Source organism: Phoca vitulina, unplaced genomic scaffold (genome assembly GCF_004348235.1).
Source record: "Phoca vitulina isolate PV1807 unplaced genomic scaffold, GSC_HSeal_1.0 scaffold5, whole genome shotgun sequence".
NCBI classification, from domain to species: domain Eukaryota; kingdom Metazoa; phylum Chordata; class Mammalia; order Carnivora; family Phocidae; genus Phoca; species Phoca vitulina.
Genome location: NW_022589708.1, coordinates 7,027,447 through 7,033,613, shown reverse-complemented (window position 1 = coordinate 7,033,613; position 6,167 = coordinate 7,027,447).

Genomic DNA, 6,167 nt, shown 5'->3' with positions numbered 1-6,167 from the left:
CCATGGATGAACCTACATGGACACACACCATTGCCAACCAAGGTCTGTAGTTTACATTACAGTTCACTCTTGCTGTTGTACGTTCTATGGGATTTGGTCCTTTTTATAAAACATGAAACTCCTGTGAGTAACAACAGGTGAGAGAAAAGTGCATCTTGCTGACACCAGAGCTCAAGAGCCGGGTTGCCTTAGCTCATCTGAGCCTCGAGAAGCTTTCCAACCAGGGAGCCAGGTTTCAAGACACTTGTAGGAGAAAGAGAACTGCATTTGCAGTTGGACAGATCCTCTGTCTGGCTCTGTAATTTAGTAACTTAATCCAAATTGCCATGATTCATTTTCCCTATCTCCGAAATAGAAATCATCCCAGACCTCACAGGCCTTTGGGAAAGATTTAACGGAGGTCAAGTGTATGTAATATACCATAATAGCTGGCACAGGTAGTCATTCAGTGAAGGATAGATTCCCCTAAACTTTCTAAATCTTATTTTACTCAAGACTAATGTGATTAATCCCACCTCTGCCTTCTTCCAAGTACAATGTTGAAGGTACATTGCAATGAGTGACATTTTATTATTATTATTCAGAGAGATCACGAAGTATTATAAGATGCCAGCCTCAAGAGCAGGTTAAATATGGCATGATGTAGATCTGCTAATAAAACTCGAGTAATTATCTCAAAATATCAGAAAGCTGAAGTTTGCATTATTCTAATTTATAGAAAATTATTGATTTCACATAAGCCTCTAAATGTACCATTTTCACCCTGCTTAGGTTATTTCTATATGACGATCATCTGCATGGGGAAATAGAGAAGACAAAGAGCAGGCACTCTTTCTGATAATTTTTTTTGTCTTACGGCATAAGGAATGTCTCTAATAAATTAAAGGCATACGTTTAGCCATATCTTATGGCACGTAAATATTTTTCTGAAAATTTAACTTTGGAATCCAAATTTCTGCCTGTGTTTTGACTACTATTCCATTACTTGACTGAATAATTTTGAATAATAGCCTATTCTTTTGATTTATCTTCATTTTTCACCTATTGAAAGAACCTGTTTTCTACTTCCCCATCTATTTTGCATGAATATACCAAGATCAAAGATTTAGTGATTATGAATAACATTCAAATTCCTGACTGTAATGTAGTACATATCTTTTCATTATCCTTTGTATAGATTTACAGGATTATATGATAAATTATGTTATTTTACTTGGCCTTCAGTTAATTCTATTAGAATCTGAGTTTATAATTTACAATGAAGTGAATTAATGTTGGAGTGTTTTGTTGTCATTTTAGCTTACCATAAATAATTATCTCTATGTTATCTACTGTTGACTTCTCATAAAAGATTAATGTAGAATTAGTGACAAAATGGGATTCTCATCAAATATAAAATCCCATAAAATTAATGCTTCCCAAGTTGTAACTTGAAAATTCAAAAGGCATTTGTGATTTAAATCTGTTAACGCTCATTATAAAACTTATATTTCTGCTTCAAACACGTACATGAGGGCACACACACATTTTGTGTAAGAAGCAAGAAGTGTGAAGAAATGTCATAATCAAGTGTAATAAACTATTTATGGTAATGCATTCATACTTTTTTGTTGCTGTTAACATGAATTATGGGAATATTGAGCTACCATGAATCTAGGTACCTTTCTAAAGGTAATCCCCCCTTATGTTCCAATGGGTCTTCTAAAGGATAACCAGTATGTAACTGCATATTACATAAATTGATTTGGTAAGTAAAATAAAAATAAAATGCAATATTTTCAGATTTCTTAGCTTGGAAATGATCTAATCAAGAGGTACAGAGGAATGCATTTTTCCACGAGAGTTATAAATTACACATAACATGACATAACACTAAAGCATTAACAGGTCTATCACTGGTTAAATAAAAAAAAAAATGAAGGCTTTCTATCTGACAGATCTGACTTTGCTACTATATTACATGTTGGCACAAATTTATTGTTAAAAGCCTTTTAATACTATCCATCCTAATTTTCATTTTTAATCAACTAGGCAAGGAAATATTTAATGTATCGATTTGTTCAGATAGCTTACGTATTGTTAGCATCAACCCAAACCTTGTCTTTGTTCACTATATTGTAATAAAGTTTTGTGCCATGTGGCTGTCCTCAAAAGAGTAAAATATAAATATCTCAGGGTGAAGGATGTCCTTTGTTTTGCATTTTGCCCTTTGTTTATACAACATAAAGGGGAGTTCTAAACTAAACTTCATAAAGGGGAGTTCTACAAAACTCTTCTCTATAAAACTTCCTAGAAAATTATTTGCCATTTCACTCTAGGTTTGCCTGGCTCAAAGATAAAAGAAAAGAATTCTTTCCATATTTTCCATACCACACCGTTTTAATCTATTTGCTAAGAATGCTCTAGGGCATGTAGTACTGCCTTATGTTGTGGTGCTTCTAGACCGAGGACCATATGGGGTGCTATCGAAACAACAGGGTTCACTTACAGGGTTGGATGCTTTTTTATTTCCTTACCCTGACAGGCCCTGCATTTATACATTGTTGCCATCAGTGCTATTTATTTAGTATAATTAGTATACTTCTGATGCATTTGTTAAGAATGCTATATACAGCATTATTTACATGTATCTCAATATTCACAGCTTTGTGACTTAAAATGCAGCATTCTGTATTATATAGCAGTGTCATCCACAAATAAATTTGAGCATCAACCAAATCTATTTTGGAAAAGATAGAAATTATTCTACTGCACAGATTGTCTCCCCCCCTAAAAAGGTGACTGTGAAGGCACTTTACCATACCTTATTGCAGAGATTGATAAATGTGTATCAAGGCAAGAGTGTATAATCTATTGGGTCTGCTTTCAAAATGATCATAATATCTTGGCTCATAACTTATGATATGAGGTTACTCTACAAATCTATAGTGTATTCCTGAGTGCATTTAAATTTGAGTTAATAATTCAAATTTATAATATCTATTCTGAAACTATTATTCAATCTCTAGGTTAATGCAAAGACTAGGAGGCAACTTGTGGAAAAGGACTTAGAATTTCTGCTTCCTTAGAATCAGAATCTGGGAAAACAGCAGAGAATCCTTTGAGGATGCATTTGATTTGGATTTTGGTAACCTTTAATTCATCCTGGAGCATCCTCCATAATGGAGGACTACTCTCTGAGGGAAAGGAATTTACTTGCGTCCTATACCACCCAGAGGAAGGAATGCCCTGACTCCAGCACCCTCTAGCCTATCTGCATGACTTAAAGAAGAAAAGGAAAGAAAAGAAAAAGAAAGGAAAGGAAAGGAAAGGAACAGGAAGGAAAGGAAAGGACAGGAAACAGAAAAGGAAAGAAGAAAGGAAAGAAAAGAGAAAAGGAAAGAAAAAGCTAAAATATACATATGAAGGCCACAGCCCAAGGACTTAGCTCCACTAAAAGACTAGGATTTAATCATAAGATTATAGAAAACTTCTCTCCCAACTTTACTGCCTTACCAACAGAACTCCCATGTAAAACATTAGATTATAACTGAAGAGCTGGGAGAGAGAGATGTTATCTAAAGAGGGTTTTTAGGAAAGTCCAGAAAAATAAAGGAAAAGGAATTATAGAGAAATTTGAAAACTCTAGAACGAACAACTAAAACAAACATTAAATGCAAACTCCTAGCCAAATTAACATAAAACCTCACACTAAGGGCCTAACTACCTCAGCATCTATTCACTGACAGATGATGACCATTTTCAACAAAAATTACAAGGACAAAGGAAAACAGCATGAAGAGACAAAGCAAACATCATAACCAGTCTCAAATATGACACAGATGTTGCTATTATCAGACCATGAATTTAAAATAACCAATGACATACCTTCAACATCACTGATGATTTCATTGGCTGTGTCCAGTCTACTGATGAGCCCACAAAAGCATTCTTCATGTCAAAATTCTTTTTTTTTCACTTATTACATTTTCTTTTGATTATTTCTTAGCACTTCCATCTCTTTTCTTATATTAATCATCTACTCTAACATGTCATCTGCTTTTTCCATTACGGCTCTCACGAACACAGATGCAAAAATCCTCCACAAAGTATTAGAAAATTGAATTCAGCAATATACAAAAACATCAAACATCACATCCAAGTAAGACATATGACACATATACAAGGCTGGCTTACTATTTGAGAATCAGTCAGTTTAACTTACTACGTCCACAACATAAAAAAGAAAACTCATATGAGTATATCAATAGAAGTTGAAAAAATATTTGACAAACTCAAATACTCATTCATGATAAATACACTCAACAAACTAGAAATAGAGCAGAACTTCCTCAACTTGATAAAACACATGTACACAAAGGTACAGTTAACATCTTACTAAGTGGTGAAAAGCTGGATGTTTTCTCCCTAGGATGGGGAAGAAGGCAAGGATATGGTCTCATCACTCTGCTCTAACATCAGACTGGAAGTCATGCTAGTTCAATAAAACAATACAAGGCGATAAAGCTATACAGATTGGCAGATGTCATGATTATCTATGCAGAAAACTCCAAAAAATAATAATATAAAAGAAAAGAAAGACTGCTAGAATTGGTAAGCAAACATACCAGGGTTGCAGGAAACAAGATTAACACAAAAAAATTCATTTGCTTTTTCATACATTACCAATGAATAATTGGATTCAAAATAAATAATGATGTTGACAATAGAACTAACAACAACAACAAAAGAAACCCTGAGGTATAAATTTATCAGATATGATCACAATATAAGAATCTTGTCTACCCCAGGTCATCAGAATATTCTGCAATGCTTCCTTATACAAGATGGGTAGTTTTACTTTCTATGTCTGTGACTCATCTAAAATAACATATGGGTATACTTTATAATATTCAGGTATTCTTCTTACATTCCTAGTTTGTTAGAGTTTTTAATTATGTGTGTGTCAAATTTTTTTCAAATGCTTTTCCCACATTTATAGAAATAATTGTGTGAATTTTCTCCTCACATTAATTCATTTTTGAATGTTCAGTTAACCTTCCATTCCTGCTTTATATCCTTTCAGTCATTATGTAGTAGTCTTTATAAATTACTGGTATGAGTCAGGACCCCAGTTCATGTCTTTCCCATAAATTAATCCAATTCAAGCATGTTTCATTGAGAAAAAATTTTCCATTTTCCATCAAATTGCCTTATTGTCTCTGTTAAAAAGGAACTGACAAATACATGCTAGTCTATTTCAAGGCTTGCTATTCTGTAACTCTGTTACACAAATCTCTTTGCTTATCCATATGTCAAATCGATACTGTGTTGATTGTTGTGAATATACAATAAGACTTGAAATCAGGAGGTGCAAGTCATCCAGTTTTGTTCTTTTCCAAGATTGGGTTGGCTATTCTAATTACTTTGCATTTTCACATAAAATTTATAATCATCAAATTAGCACAAAAACCAATACCATAAACTATTATAACTTTAATTAGATGAGAGAAAAATTAAATTTGGGGATTAGATAAATGTGGATGGAATTGGCATTCCAAACAATATTGAGTTTTCTAATCTGTGAACTCAATGAGCTTCTCCATTAGTTAAGTCTTCTTTAATTATTTTCAGCAAGATTTTAATGCATATCTGTTGTTATAATTATATATATTTATATCTATGAATTTCATGTTTTTGATGCTATTTTAAATAGAATATTTTTTTAAAGTTAAATTTTCCAATCGTTTGCTACCAGTACATAGACATTCAATTGATTATGTATCAATCTTGCTTTCATTAATCTTGTTACATTCACTTATATTTCTAGAATTTCTATAGATTCCATAGGATTTTACATAAATAATCACATTACCCACAGATAAAGATTGCTCTTCTTTTCTTTCAGTATTTATGCCTTTTGATTCTTTTCCATATTGCATTGACTGCGATCATCAGCCTAAGGGCAAGTAGGAGCAGTAAGCACAGACATTTTTGTTCTGTGCATAGAGACGTGGGTAAAGGTTTCTTCAGATACCAACATGTATTGGGTGTGGATAACAGAAGATTTCTCAGCATGGCAGCATTTGATTTTACCCTGAAAATGTCAGAAATTACCTACAAGGACACGGGAAGACAGAGGACTAGACAAATATGCACAGAGACATTAGACAACTTTAGAGGAGAGT